General features: G+C 37.6%; 1 long non-coding RNA gene across 1 annotated transcript; it reads right to left on the bottom strand.

Moving 5' to 3' along the window:
- Positions 1-3657: 3657 nt before the first annotated feature.
- LOC140593411 (uncharacterized) lies at positions 3658-11039 on the bottom strand. Its single transcript, XR_011993715.1, has 5 exons — positions 9995-11039; positions 9233-9398; positions 8608-8696; positions 5595-5642; positions 3658-4430 (listed from the first exon to the last, which is right to left on the bottom strand). It is a non-coding gene; the product is annotated as an uncharacterized lncRNA (long non-coding RNA).
- Positions 11040-16936: the final 5897 nt, after the last annotated feature.

Here is a 16936-nt window from a genome sequence, read left to right as displayed (position 1 = left end):
TATGTACAGTTGTTTCTGCATATTTTAAGGACGACCCCCATGAAAAATACACGGTCATCTCTAGGGGTTTATCCTTTTAATGAACTAGTGAGCTAAATGAACTATGAACTCACGAGCAGAAATAGTGAGCAAAATTAATCAACTTTTTGAATTAAAAGTGCATTACTACAGCGGTGTGGGAAGACCTGAAGTACTTGGGTTGAGGCTGAACACATAGATCCCTCATACCATCACGAAAATAAGGTTAAAAGTTTGGCCATGTAAGTTTTACCCTGAGTAATTTGACAAAGGGTTCTGTGAAGGTATGCCTGGGCAAAGTCATGTCCATTAAAACATTATTGTAGGACTAAAGCAAATACATTGGCTGATAAAACTTTTTCTGTCATTGTATAAACTCTGAAGGTGACCCATTTTGGCCACTATTTCGACATTAAATGGAAAAACAAACAAATAAACAAACAAAAGATTTATTTTTATATACTGGAACTTCAAAGTTGCTCTCTGAAACCAGGTCTGGGACAGCTTGTGTAAATGAAATGAGAACATTAAAACTTTTTTGTAGAGTTAAACCAAATACATAATTCGAAAGGTCTCAACCTGGGGAGTAATATATGTCAGTATAAAGATTCTACATGGCTCCTGCTTTCTAAATTCTGACCTTTGAACCTCAACCTCGGACCATGTTTGAAGGTTTATAATCCAGCAACAAGAAGGTCTACAGATATGGGAAATACTGTTATGGTGAGCTCTGGGCCCCAGCTATCATGTGAGCATAGTCACTATTGGGCACCAACTGGGGGCGCTGTCAAAAATAGCCAAAAAGCATTTTTTCCCCATTTAAAAATTATACTTTTACAATCTGATAACACCAGTGTCTTTCCCACCCCCTTATATACCCTAGAAGTACATGCAATTTAATACTGCCATTCTCTAATTATGGGGAATATACCAATGTATTTAAAAACTACAATTCCCAGTAGAGACGCGTCATTGAACTTATTACTAAGCATACGAATCAGCGTCCATATTTGAAGTTCTTCCAGTTTCCAGAGTAGGGTTAGAATTAGGGTTATAAAATGCATCGTTATTATACATGTAGACAATCTCCTACAGCTGAAACATACATTATAATGCATTTAGATGATCAAGATGAAAAAAATCGTGAGGATGTCACTTCATCGGTGATATTTAACTGTTATTGTAGAACAACCGAGTAACAACCGAGTAAGGACCGTCTCCATTGTATTTATAAACTACAATTCCCACTAGAAACGCGTGATAGAACTTCCTACGGAGCGTACAAATCAGCCGCCATATTTGTAGTTCTTTCTGGTTTCAGGGTAGAAATGGGGTTATAAAACATATCTTTCAGCCGAAACATATTATTTAATTTCATATCATTTTTTTTTGTAATTATGGCCTGAAAATGTTTGTTTAGCCCACTCAAAAAATTAATAAATTGCCCCTGCACTTATAAATATGTAAGCATTAGGAACAATAAGCCAAACAAAACCCAAATAATAAAGACTTTTGAATGTGTGTAGCCTGCTCCCCAGACCTTCAAACGCTGTCTAGTGACAAAAACTGTTAAATCAATTCTAGTAGCTAGTAGTGATCCAGATAATTATCTTTATAATTAATTTATATGCCACTCCAAACTGTCATTTCAAAATAATCCACTTAAAACAACTGATGTAAAGTTAAACAAATACCTCAAATAAATATGCTCAATGTTGGTTGTTTCTTTTTTCTACTCTTTTGCCCAACAGTATCACTGCCATTTTTTATTATTATTAATATGTATAGGTGTTATAGTGTATTTGTGGTCTTTCTCAAAAATACAAGTGAAAATACACCAAATACTTATTTATTGCTTAATTATTGACGGCAGGCTTAAAAAGCAATCAAACAAATATGGCAAGGTGCATAAGTTAAAACTATATAGTCTGGCAATTAGACCACATGGAGACGTCAGTATTTGAAAAGTAGAAGAGAAATGCATGATATGAAAAGGAATATTCCCATGGTGTCTAGACATTGGTGGTGGTGAAGGGGTGAATAGCAATGCTGACATCTGAATGAATGTAGAGCTCAGCTCCTAATGAGCACAGTGGAAGGACCCCTGCGAGCTGAATACGATGAGGACTGGAGGTGAATGAGGTGGAAGATCTGAAAATTTTTGTCGCATCGATTTGCCTGAAATGACAACTGTCAGCAGCAGAGAGTGGAACAGCTCTAAACTTTTTTTAGTGCAGGTCTTAACAGTGGTCTGTGATGTTGTTAACTTGAAAAGCAGAGACAACAGAACATGAAATCAAGTTGTATGTCAACTGTAATAAAACAACATTCAGTACAATGTATACACATGAAATATAAAACACGTTTCCAAATAACATCTGAAAATGAAATTGAGTTGGATTAAGTACATTTCTTTTTAATCCTACTTGAGACTAAACTCTATGGGCCAGTTTCCCAAACAAGGATTAAGCCTAGTCTTGGACTAAATTGCAGTATCAATGGAGATTCACCATTGAAACTCAAAGCTAGTCTAGGCTTAGGCTTAATCCTTGACTGGGAAACTGGCCATATGTGTCAGATTTATTGGGGATTTACACCTTGTAATAAACAGGCAACAATGTAATAAACAGTAATAAACAGGCAGAAACCAAAATGTTAGTTTAAATTCTACATTTTATTTCTTCTCAATCTGAGGAGAATCCTTTGGCTGCCAGGAATGGGCCCACTCCTTGCCACTAAAAACAGAAGGGAATTTTTTATTTATTTTCATTACTGGGTGTTTCCAATAAATAAACATTTAACAATTGTGAAGCACACATCATTATAGAACATGCCTTTTAGAAGCATAACCGTTTCATTTTCCATCAATGAAGTACCACCACCATTTGTGACAAAACAGATTATTAAGAAATTATTGTAAAAAAAAAACAAATATAAAGTAAATGAATAATGCCTGTATTAACCAATAAAGCGGAAAAACAGAAGAATACGTGCCATATTGGACAGGGCTCCCAGTCAAACAATATTTCTGCCTTGCCCTATCAAGAAAATAAAGAATTAAAAAAGAACAGCTTCAAACACATACATACACACACTCATTTCATTCTTAGCATAAGGATATTATGTCTGGTTATAGGCACTGAGTTCCACTGATACAGTATAAAATGGGTCATTGTTGGTATTTACAGCATGTAATCATCAATTTTTCAGTACAAGCTCCTTCCTAATCTGTAATTCAAAAAGACTAAACACAAAAAAAGTACCTACCTAACAGTTATGGTATGTATTGCCAACACACAAGAAAGTTTCTAAATCATATATTACACTGCATACTGTCTACACCAGGGGTCATCAACTATATTTGTCAGAGGGCCAGAGTTTTACCAGACAGTCTCCTCGGGGGCCGGACCCCCAAGAAGAAAATCAAATAAAAATCTAATTTTGGCTTAACATTATGTTTAATGTTTATACTTTTTACATTTCATTACAAAACTGAAGGCATTTGATTCAGGCTCCCATACCTATACCACAGTCAACCACTAGGAGTGATAGATATTTTGCCTCAACTCAATTTTAGAATCCAATCGCGGGCCGGATTGAACGGCTCAGTGGGCCGGATCCGGCCCGCGGGCCGCCAGTTGATGATCAGTGGTCTACACTATGTGTTTCTTTTATGGCTGTCTAACCTTTCTCACTCTTTCTCTTACTACACTCCTGATGGGGAAAGCCTCTAGACAAGTGTGGTAGGAGCAATCTGTAAACATCAAAAACATATTTCACATATTTCTTAGAGTAGGAACAAAATACACACAACTCTGAAGACATTAGTAGTGACCACACCTGCAAGGATGACAAGTGACGTTTATCACCAACCAAAAGTTGAACCAATTTTAACTTGTACCATGGAAACAAACTACTCTCATCGCCAATGTGGTATGCTTGCTTGACCATAACCATACTACTGCTGAGCAAAAAAGCTCACAATTGAGAATACTACACCACAGCTTTCTCTACTGCTTGGAAATGCATTTTGGTCATATTTTACACATTAAGCCAGCTGGATTTTATAGTTTGTCTGTTAGGACATATTATCTGTAGTAGTTATAAAAATAAACAATGGAATTGTTACGTGCGGCTGGGCAGGCAAGCAGACGAGAGAGTGGATTAATATAGACGGGACCGGTTGGAATTAACTAGACACAGGGGTAACAAATCAGGAATCGACAGGAGGTAACGAGGGGGCGTGGCACACACGAGGATCGTTCGGGGCTGAACGTGACAGGAATAAACTATAGTAAATAACCAGGGATAAAAATAGCAATGTGAACACATTGATGGAGGCAATGATTATTGCATTTACATGCACTTACTCTTTTGTAGCTTTTTCCTCTTAGGCATATGCCTTGGTCCCTCTGTGGGATAGAAGAAGAGTCAAATATACACATGGGAAAAAACAAAACAAAACAAAAAAGGACAAAATGCACTGTGTAATGTGTGTGTGTGTGTATTTCAACATGACTGGTTTGGTCATGGACAAAAATATTGGTATCCCTGCATTTCTGTCAGATAATGCACTACTTTTTTCAGATTGCCATTACAAATTGTTTGCATTGGAATAACACAAAAAAGCAGAGAAAAAAGCCAAATCTGAGACATTCTGTACAGAATTCCAAAAATGGACTGGACAAAATTATTGGCAGCTTTTCAGAATATTCAGAAATAATTATATTTCAAGCAGGTTTAAGTGGCCAGAAATGAGTCCAGATCAAAATCCCATAGGGCACCTGTCTAGAAATCTCAAAACAGCAGTTGGGAGAAGAAACCCTTTAAATCTGAAAGACCTGGAGGAGTTGGCAAAAGAAGAGTGGTCCAAAATTCCAGTAGAAAGCTGTAAGAAACCTACTGATGGCTACAGGAAGTGATTGATTTCAGTTATTTTATTTTTACAAAGGATGTGCTACCAAATATTAAGTTGAGGACGTCAATTTTGTTCAGTACATTTTTTGAGATCTGTGCAGTGTGTCTCAGATTTGGCTTTTTCTGATGTTTCAATGCAAATAATTTATAATTACAACAAGTTTCCGGGAGAAGTAGTGCAGAGGTGCCAATATTTTGGTTCATGACTGTATGTGTCCCTGGTGCGTCTACAGACCCCCAAAATATGAGAAAAGGCCATCCTCTGTCTTATAGTAAATGTGTGTCAGCATACACACTGTTTATATTTGGCTCCATATTTTACATCACATTGCAGGCTCATTAGAACTAGAACCTGCATATAATGTACATTAGAATAGTAACCATAGTTCCATGTAAAACGGCTTGTTTCTGACATACTATGTGCCTGCAAAAAGGCCCAGTTTAAGATAAATAAGGATTTTTTGTAACTGTGGATCATGTAAAATTACTCTAGTGGAGTATCAGAATAAAAATATAGAACTTGAAATGAGCATAATATGTCTCCTTAAATTCAATTTAATTAATTAATTCAATTCCTTAAGAATCTTCTTAACTAGTGAGCTATGGTAATATATAGTTACCAGAACCACCAATAATTACCCTACAAACATTTTACATACCTGACTTTCTCTTTTTGCAACTGAGATCAACTGTGCCCATGGCTGACCCTGTGAAGAAAGCAGTGGTTTTGAAGAAAGAAAATCACTCATATACACAATAAAGCTTAAACATATTATTTTAAATACATCAACATCACAACATCACACCAGTGCAGCAGTACATGTACTAATAGGTGAAATGTACTTGCATTTTTATTGCGCTTGAATTAATGTTGATTCAGTAACCCAATGTGTTTGCTATCTTGCTTATGTCCATACTGTTTGTGATAATCCCAATTTGTTTTAACAAGTGCTGATCATTTGCTGGCAAGGGGTGGATAAATAATAGTGTTGTATAGCAAGACATAAATATTAAAATTATCCTAATATCGTTAATTCTGAAATGTAGTCTCATCGAAGGTTTGTAATAAGCAGTGGCCTGTTCCAGCATATTAACATTGGCAGCTACCATTGGGAGTGTGTGTCTGTAGAATACAAGTAAGTCCATACAAGTTTGACACATCTACGAGGGACCGACATATGTTGCTCAACCAGCAGTGAACTAACGGTAGGGAGCTGAAGAGATTAAAGTGACCCCATGATTGCAGTGTTTATTTATTTATTTAATTTCAGAGGGAATTTGTTAACAATGTTCGGTGTTTTCATACATGTGAATGAGACATGGGGAAGAAGTTTGATAAGGTTGGTGCACAAGCAGTAGTTACATAGAGCGCATTCATGTGTTTTGGGGGAGTTGCTTTGGTGTGAGCACTGATAGGATACTTTCAAAATCTAGCTAATCTGGCTGGTTTGTCTAATATTGCCTAACTAAGCTTTAACAGCTAAACAACAGTGTATGAAAAAAAACCCAAAAACATAAGAATAGAACTTCTAGCATTCGATTTAATGACAAAATTTATTCCAACACCCCTAATGCAGATAGATCATCATCATAATTCATCTAATTATGTAATATCACTTTTCTTGTAGATTGTGCATAGAAATTCAGAATCTTTTAAGTTCCCTGTTGGAAAAAAAAGCTGATTAGGTATGTTTTGAAGCATGGCTGATGGCATGACATGACCAGTTTAAACCAGCTCATACAGTAGCTAGCTAAGGACCAGCTCAATCCAGCAGCCATGCTTCAAAACATACCTATCCATTACATGATGGATTTTTCAACAATGTTTTACTTTAGTATCATGCAGCAAAAAAGATATAGCATGCAGTGTTTGAGTTATTTTCCCCTACTTAGCATTATGTGTCCTGCAATGTGACTATTTCACATGTGCACATTGCAATGTTGATGCTGAAAAGATATATCATGCAGCCCCTACCTGCACAAAGGTCTATGAGGAAAAAAACACTAGAAGTCAAGTAATGTTAAAGGTACATGAAACCCAACTTCTTTTTATGACATTTTAGTAGAGGTGTTTGTGTTGCACATCATAAAATACAATGTTATCATCCGTTAATATTAACTGTTAGACAAAACTGGTTCATTTTGAGTTTTTTTGCGCTATTTTTATCATCCGGCGTTAAAATGTACATTGTGTTGGCGTCACAGTTTGTGATGTGGCAAAGGACTATAATACTTCGATGACGCGTCAATCTCTCATAATTATTTATGAGACTGCACATTCTTATCCTATGGGAAGATGCTTCACTTAATTATTCACAACAGCATGTGTTGATTTGCTATGACAGAAGCTTCAGACTGTCAGACAAATGTTTAGCAAGTGTAATCAGTCTTTACAGCTCCTTGATGCAACCTAACAAAAGGATTACAAATGTCACAAAATAAGCCTTAAAAGTTAATAGAGGTGCAACAGCACATCCATATAGATGTTTTCGATACAGAGTGCAAATGGTTGTGCATTTATTTGTGTTTTTAACTCGATGGGAGTGAAATGCAACCGTCTGAACCTAAGGCTGTGTATATTGTCTCTCTTCTCCCTCCCCTCCGCAGCGCACCATGCCCACATTCTGTAGCATTTTTTAAAACTGTGGTGAGAACTAACCGGTGCTGAAACAGATGGTTTCATGACCCTTTAAATGAGCAGTTCATTTCCAAAAATGTACAAATAATGTACTCACCCCCTTGTCATCCAAGATGTTCATGTCTTTCTTTCTTCATTGGGGAAAAAAAATCTATATAGTGGACTTCTATGGTGCCCATCAGTTTGAACTTCCAAAATACAGTTTAAATGCAGCTTCAAAGGGCTCTAAACAATCCCAGCCGAGGAAGAAGGGTCTTATCTAGCGAAATACAATACAAATAATAAAAAAATACAATTTACATACTTTTTACCCTTAAATGCTAGACCCTAATTCCTTGGCTGGGATCGTTTAGAGCTTTTTGAAGCTGCATTTAAACTACAGCACAGGAGTCCATTATATGGAGAGGAATCCTGAAATGTTTTTCTTAAAAAACATATTTTTTTTTACAACTGAAGAACGAAAGATATGACCATCTTGGATGACAAGGGGGTGAGTACATTATCTGTACATTTTTGTTCTGGAAGTGAACTACTCATTTAAGGTCACACATGGTTCACATACTTCAAGCTTTTACAAATTTAAATTGTACTTTTTTCAATTTGTCCTAATTACCTTGGCCCTCTATACTGTTCATCTGCTCCTTAGGCCCCTCTGTAACGGTTGCCTGCTCCGCCTGCTCCTCCTGCCCCTCGGTAACGATCGCCTGCTCCTCCTCCCCCTCCGTAATGATTGCCTGCTCCTCCTGCCCCTCCGTAACAATCGCCTGCTCCTCCTCCCCCTCCGTAATGATCGCCTGCTCCTCCTGCCCCTCCGTAACAATCGCCTGCTCCTCCTCCCCCTCCGTAATGATTGCCTGCTCCTCCTGCCCCTCCGTAACAATCGCCTGCTCCTCCTCCCCCTCCGTAATGATCGCCTGCTCCTCCTGCCCCTCCGTAACAATCGCCTGCTCCTCCTCCCCCTCCGTAATGATCGCCTGCTCCTCCTGCCCCTCCGTAACAATCGCCTGCTCCTCCTCCCCCTCCGTAATGATCACCTGTTCCTCCTGCTCCTCTACTGGGTCACAGGATGTGAGGTGCAGTGTAATCAGTTCAGCATCACTGTCACTGGAATTCTGGTCCCAACCTGTGCAAGTTAAAGAAGTGTTATGTTTTGCTTACTTAAAACAGGCACGGTTCAAACTCATGGTTAACCTCTATGTTTCAAGTGTCAAGCTGTTTGAATCATACAGTTCAATTTTGTGGGTTTGTGGGTGACAAACTGCAAATGTGGTAAACTGGAATTTGACATTCATGTGTTGTGCTCTTCCCATCATTCCCAAAATCTTGCACTCTTTTGAAAAGTGAATAAGAACATTGTTTAAGGGCTGATGGCTCACCCTAAAATTCTGACTGATTACGAAAAGACTTAAAAAAAAAAAAAGGATTAAAAAACTTTAATTGTGGGAAAAGAATCAGTATTGTGCTAACGTGTTGGTTATATAAAAATTTAAACCTCTCCAAAGTTTCTACTGTCAAGAAGGTTAAGAGTTGATGACTGTTAACCTAGGTTGTAGGGGGGAGCCATTCCTTTAAGATTTAGAAAATATTAATACAAATCTTTTGCATACTCAACACAAGTTGTGAACTGTGACTTTATAAAATATAGTGCATGCATCTTACCTTCACAAAGGTATTCATAAAATGAACCTATCTTCTGAAGGTAGTCCTTGGCATAGGTGGAAAGTGTGCATCGAGGGGTTAAAATTTCACACTTATTTTTTTTCTTTTTGGTCTCCTTGCCAAGAAGCAGAACTGGCTTGTATCCTATGGCATGGAGTTTCTCAAGCTGCAATGACAACATTGTGTATTTGCTGTTTAAAGTAATAGAAAAACAACAGCAAATAAATTGAAAAAAATAAATAAATAAATTAGACAAAAAACAATTCTTCTATATAGAAAAAAGATAAATCTGAAACCATAAGGGTATCATATAGCTTTTTGCAACATTAGTAGCTCAGGTTTAGCACCTACTGTACACTAGCAAGACCGTGTAACCACTGTACAATTGGACAGTGACAATCTACAGACTTATTCAAAATAAGAACCTCTGTGATAATATGGCCAAATAGCTGAATGCTCCACATACATTTACAGCTGGCATGTGCACATTGTAAAGATCTTTGAATAGTACATTATAAATGTAGAATGAATGCAGTCCATTTGTTATATCTCATCCCCTTAATAAGAAAGTTTAATTATATTGTACCTGTGATTCTGTCATAATGCTCGGTTTTTATTAATGCAAAATTCCCAACTATCACTTATATTTGCTGTGTGTTCCAATTTTGCTGTAGTAGTTTAGGACTGTGATGTGTTAAGGCTAAGATTTGATTATTTAAGGGTATTAGCACTGAAATAAAAACAGTATATTAAATGACATACCATGACAATGGCTTCATCCTTGATTGATGCAATGTTGTGGTTTCTCTTACGGCCAACCACCCATTGTTCTCGCTTTTTATCAAACTGCTGAAGCTTCTTCTTGAGCCGCTGCTTCACAGGCTGTTCTTTTTTACAATTTGAACAGACCTTCTGGGCACAGAATAAAATGCCTTGACAGAAGGGGCAAATCTTTTTTGTAGACCCACCTGGCATTGCGAGAGATAGAGTCTGAAAATGATAGAGACAGACAGACAGACAGACAGAGATAGACAGATAAACAGACAGACAGAGATAGATAGATAGATAGATAGATAGATAGATAGATAGATAGATAGATAGATAGATAGATAGATAGAGTTTGGCTCTTAAAAGTGCCTTTGGGTTCTGTTAGATTCGGACAAGATTTGGACAGGTGACTAATTTGACAGGATCTGGAAGGAGAACAGAAAATGTTAATTATGTAGTGTTCAGTAGTTATGTTAAAATAAGGTTTAAAAAGTGTACCCCTATAGTGACTGAATTTCTTATAAATACTTAAGGTAAATGAATTTTTAAAAATCATGTTTTTGTTATTTTCTGTATGCTAATGTGTGTCTGGGGCTTCCTCATCCCAGATTTAAAGGCAATGTTATGTGTAGTAATGTTAGGCCAAGTTATTTCATGTCAGTTCAGAATCAGAAGTTAGGGGACATAGATGTCAAATGTAATAATATCATAATGCTTTTTTTCCCCCCAATCTTAGTTTTAATTGGCTAAATAACAAATAATTTGTATTCTATATTTTATAGTTTTCTCCTGTATTTTTTCCCATTTTTATCACAGGATAAGGCAGAATTTATATTTCATAGTTTTCATACTGTAATAAATGCTATGTCAAAAACACTGCATTATTTATATAACACATACCATATATTTCATATATTTGTCTTTCTTCCTTTCATCAGTCACAAAGTTTCTGTTTTTATTCAGCAGAGCTACAGCAATAGCTGGATACCTTTATCAATATTAGGGATTTCCTGGCACGTGACTCGTTATCACTCGTTATTTTTTTTAGTACTTTCTGCGCCAGAGCGCACTGCTTCTGCGTGTTTAGCGTTCCATAATGTTCACATTTTGTCATTTTGGCTACGACTGAAACATAAGGTCATGATGATTGAGATAAAATCACCCTTGACCCACACAATAATGCAGTGCTCCACGGCTTCCACGCTAGGTTACCCTTCAGCTAATATAACCGAGAGTTAGCTTACACTAAAGTTTGCTAGGCCGTTTAGCAAATGGAGCTAATTTTACAAGTGTATGTTTTTTTTTCCCCGCTGATAATGAGGAAACCATTGGTTGGGCTTTTTATCGTTGTCCTAATATGAAAACCACGTGAGTCTAAGTGCAAAGAAAGGGATCAATTATAACATTTAAACAAAACGTGGTCATTATTTTTTAGCGTGGTACCTTACCTGAACGGTGGTTTGAGCGCAATGACAAGAATTCACCCAATCGCAAAGCAGGCTGGCTCCGTCTCCATAGCAACAGAGGCTGAGGTTCATGGGTATTGCTGGCGTCCACTATCCAAAACCTTTTCTTTTCTTTTCTTCAGTTTTTTTAAAATATATTAATTTTATACATATATTAACCTTTTGCCATCAATGGGTGCAAATTGCGTCCACTTTAATCTAACTTTAATAACTTGGGATCCCTTTGATGTATAGACATCATACAGATATCATCAGAATCATAAGACCGTGAACTAAACGGCAGGTATAATTATATTGATGTGTGTGGAAGTATTTGCGAGAAATTCAATGCGCAAAAACAGCTAAAAATATGAAATTGTGCAAAAACGCACTCACTAAAAGTCCTGTTTTACAGCCTATAATGCACGCGCTGTGTATCTGACGTATCGCGACTCTCACCCGGGGCTCCCGCGCTCGATCACATGCTGAATGATTTTACTAGGGTTAGTAAAATGTTAGTAAAATGTTCCCTTTAACTTTTAAAGCCCACAAACAATGACATCATCTGCATTACATCCATAATAAAGCCTATTTCTTTACTTTATTCAGAGTTTATTCGCAAAAGTTTGTGTTTCTGTTTGCATTTGCGTTACATCAGCTCTTCCTGACAGCACTACCAAGGGTTTAGATCCTCGAAATATGGTGCGTTCGATTATTTCTCTTCAACTCGGAACTCGGATGAAAACGTCACGAAAAACGTCACTTCCCGTCGGAAACACGCCTCTTTTATGACGTTGAAGTCGGACAAGATTTTGTTGTCCGAGTTGCCCCTGTGACGTAATTTCAACATGGCGACTTGGTTTGTTTGTAGTTTCTTTGCTGTTCGAAAAAAGAATATCGCTATGAATGTACTAAAATATTTTATAAAGCTTTTACTGTGGTTTGACTAGTTCGTGTTTCTTGTTTGTCTCTCGGAAAAATCTCAATTTTCTCCATTTGGAAAACTCCAAATCTGCTAAAATATAAAGCAACAACACGCAGCAACGTGTTCATGGAGGCAGCCATGTTTATTCCGAGATGTGGGTAGCTCGAACGGGAGCTTGTCGGACGTGATGTCACTCAACTCGGAATTGTCCTCGCCCCTCGGTGATCGCTCTAGATGACGTAATCTGTAAAGCGCCAGTAAACACAGCCACGTGCGTTTTATTGCAGCATTACCGAAATAGATTACGGCATTACGGTCGCGGCTTGTCGCGAACACCTAAGCATTCAGTCCGAAAGCAAAAAGCAGCTCCTTACCGTGCGTAATGCCCGTTTATATCATTACAAGCAGAATATACTGTATGCTAAGCGCTACCATAACACAGCTTACTTCCTGATTACACAGTTCTGGATAGGACAGTTTCATCGCGTTTTCATAGAAAAGCCACTTCCTGAATGGCTAGAAGCTGGTCATTTTAGGTGCCAAAATGATCCAAAATTGGCTCAACAGTGATCAAAACTTCACTATTTCTTCTTCTAAAATGATCAGAAACTATTTTTCCATTATAGAAAAAACGAGGATATCGGGATGATATCAGTTTTAGCTGGCATAATTAACCCAGTAAACGGTCGATAAGGCTCATGTGTACTGTAGGCTAGTATTTACTGCTAGATTTGACACACCAAACCAATGGAAAAGCTGTATTTCTCAGTAAAAACGACATTTAGATGCGATGGCCGTAGCACAGCTGTGCAGTCTCGTTATTTTACCGGGAGAATATATTTACTATATTTTTAACTGGAAGCACTGACGATCGTTTACAATAGTAAGTAGCCTACAGAATAAAATGCAATAAAAACAAGGATATAATCTCCTACATAAATGTTGAGTAAAGTAGCGCTTAAAACAAATAAATAAAAAAGGGGGGGACGGACGGACAATACAGCGTCTGTGGACCCCAGCGTCAGAAAGAAAAACGTGCTGGAGGCACGAAAGATATTTCCTATTGAAATACATTGGCTCGAAATTCGTGCAGAGTGACACGAAAAAAAAGGGAAATTCGTGTCCATGAACACGAATCAATAGATTAAATTTAATCTATTTAAATATGCCACACTATATGCTGCAGTATCATCTAGAATACATATGAATTTTATAATTGCAAAAATAAAGCATGCGAAAAATAGAAAAGGCCTGGTTAGGTGCATATTCACCTGAGGAGAGTAGTCATACTCTTGAGTTTGTAAAAATATGTTCCACCACATCTGGTCTTCCTCTGATAAGTGGCCATAGTCCTGTCTCCTTCAGACCCTTGCGCATCTGTTTTAGCTGACGTGTGGTCCGGCCTAACACCTATAGGAAATTAGGTCCATGACATAGGAATAGGTTATACAGAGAACTGTAGTCATATTTACTCATAATAATTCATCTTAATAACAAAGATATAAACTACATCAAGACTAATAAGCCTAAATAGTATAGGAACTTAATTTTAGCAATTTCAGAAATATATCTGTTCAAAAATATGTCAGGAATACAATAAATACGATGCTGTTCATACTTGTAACATTGTTCAAAATTGCTCAAACTATAACATCTGTGAGAAAATAGATCGGTAATACAGCATGGAGGAGCAGTCGTTCGAAGAGCCACTTCTTGTTGCCGTCTGTGACACCAGGGAGATCACATGACAGACGAAGCTCCAGAATTTTCTCCCTCTCTAGATCAGTTATTCTGTCATCTTTCTGCAGCTTTATGAAAATACAGGGAAAAAATCTTAATTTACAACGTAATTGTTTAATAAATGCTACCCTTGTGCAACAAACCAGTTGTAGAGTGTCCCGAACATCCAGATCAGGACAGTGTTCTAGTTTTAAAGTCGCTGTCTCTGGCGTACCTCCTGTTAAAACATGGACTACTGTTGGACTTAGTCCTGGCAAACCTGGACCTCCGTGCAAGAAACTGTGTGCCACCATCCTGCCAGCCACTAAGAACAAGTCACTTTCAACCAGAAAAGAGGATGTACTTGCAACAAGGTGACCCTGCTCTTCCTCAAACAGCCTAGTAACATCCATGTTACCTGTAAGAGAAGTTGTTAGTTTTGTAAATACTTCAATGTGTGAACACACACACAAATATACACATTTAAGAATGTCTGCAAGTACCTAAGTTAACGTGGAATCCATTTCTAAGTTTATGACAGATGGTATAGAGAGGACATAACGGTTCACACCTTCACCAACAGCAGAATCACCTGTTAGATCATATAAATTATGTGGATTATAATGCACCAAAATATTATTTGAATTAGCATAAAAGTGGTAAATGGTTTTTAAACAATACCTCTTAGTTTGCACTGAAGAGGAGATGCCCAGTTGACGTTGCCTTTTTTGTAGAAGAACAGAATAGCATGGTCTTGTTCCTCAACACTCTTGTGAATGTCCAAAGTGAAACACAGGGGTTCAGCATGTCTCTCTGCCTTGCACAGTAATTCTCGAGTAAAAAGCAATGCAGCTCTCTTGGGGTCTGATGTGGTCATCCATTCTAAAGAATTCAAAAATATGACAAGTATGTTAAATGTTGTCATCATAAATACCCCTTTAATGCCAATAATTCAGATAAACCTTAGCTGGTAATTGGAAATCTTTAGGAAGGGGAGGAGGAGAATTCTTTAAGGAAACACACCTTGCATGTCTGAAACGCTGTGTAAAGGTGAAGGATGCCTGTCAACGTTTCCACTTGTAGAAGGCTGATATCTGTTGAAATCAAATCTACTGAATACATAGAAGGTGATGCTGTAGCCTACTGTTACTTAAAAGGCATCCAACATTGCGTGCAACATTATATACAACTCACCACTCATCACAAAAACTGACATGTGTCTCTATTTCATCAGCAGCAAAGTCCTTTAAGCAAATTGGGCACTGTACGGGGCTATTTTTCTATGCAAAAAACAATATCGCACTAGATATCAGAACAACACATATCTGATCATTACTATTTTTTGTTAGTCAGGCACTAAAGACATATTTTGTTACTGTTTTTTCTTAATGAGACAATAAGGAATTATTTATGTGTGAAAATTTTAACCCAGTCAGAAAAAAAGAAGTGTTTTCAAGTCAATATATTTTATGTTGACTATATGAAAAATATAAATTAAATTATAAACTAATAACGATGCTATTACCTCAGTGCCTTCTGATGTAACAGGAGTCTCAGAGGAAACATCTTGTTCAAGGCTGTTACCCTGAACACACATTAAATAATGCTGATTCTTAGTATGTTTTATTGATTCATATATGGGCCATATATAACAAAAAAAAACACAAAACTTTATCTATTCTAATTTACAGACTACATGTTACTTACTTCACAGTTGTCCACATGAGATGCCAACAACTGAAGAGGCATATACACTCACCTAAAGGATTATTAGGAACCCCCTTTCGCCTTCAAAACTGCCTTAATTCTACGTGGCATTGATTCAACAAGGTGCTGAAAGCATTCTTTAGAAATGTTGGCCCATATTGATAGGATAGCATCTTGCAGTTGATGGAGATTTGTGGGATGCACATCCAGGGTACGAAGCTCCCGTTCCACCACATCCCAAAGATGCTCTATTGGGTTGAGATCTGGTGACTGTGGGGGCCATTTTAGTACAGTGAACTCATTGTCATGTTCAAGAAACCAATTTGAAATGATTCGAGCTTTGTGACATGGTGCATTATCCTGCTGGAAGTAGCCATCAGAGGATGGGTACATGGTGGTCATAAAGGGATGGACATGGTCAGAAACAATGCTCAGGTAGGCCGTGGCATTTAAACGATGCCCAATTCTGACTCTACCAATTGAATGCACATGAGAGGAGCGGACGATCGGGGCATGACACACCGGGTACCACTCATCTCCACTACAAATAGGAAAAAGAGGCTACAATTTGCACGAGCTCACCAAAATTGGACAGTTGAAAAATGTTGCCTGGTCTGATGAGTCTCGATTTCTGTTGAGACATTCAAATGGTAGAGTCAGAATTTGGCGTAAACAGAATGAGAACATGGATCCATCATGCCTTGTTACCACTGTGCAGGCTGGTGGTGGTGGTGTAATGGTGTGGGGGATGTTTTCTTGGCACACTTTAGGCCCCTTAGTGCCAATTGGGCATCGTTTAAATGCCACGGCCTACCTGAGCAATGTTGCTTTCAGAATGCTTTCAGCACCTTGTTGAATCAATGCCACGTAGAATTAAGGCAGTTCTGAAGGCGAAAGGGGGTCAAACACCGTATTAGTATGGTGTTCCTAATAATCCTTTAGGTGAGTGTATATACACTGTAGGAATTATTAGCTCAGGTAATTTTTAATATCTCCACCAATATGTTTGAATTAATTAAAGTTTAATTAATTATTATTTAATGCTGATTATTAACCAATCTTTATGCCGAATGGTCGGCTCCTCCAAACTCGATTGCGGTATCCCTGTGAGTCTGTTAATGTGAGACTTAAATGGGATTC

The sequence above is a fragment of the Paramormyrops kingsleyae genome, chromosome 11 (genome assembly GCF_048594095.1).
Source record: "Paramormyrops kingsleyae isolate MSU_618 chromosome 11, PKINGS_0.4, whole genome shotgun sequence".
Lineage (NCBI taxonomy): Eukaryota > Metazoa > Chordata > Actinopteri > Osteoglossiformes > Mormyridae > Paramormyrops > Paramormyrops kingsleyae.
The sequence above is the reverse complement of the archived record's forward strand: the minus strand, read 5'-3'. Positions and strand labels throughout refer to the sequence as shown.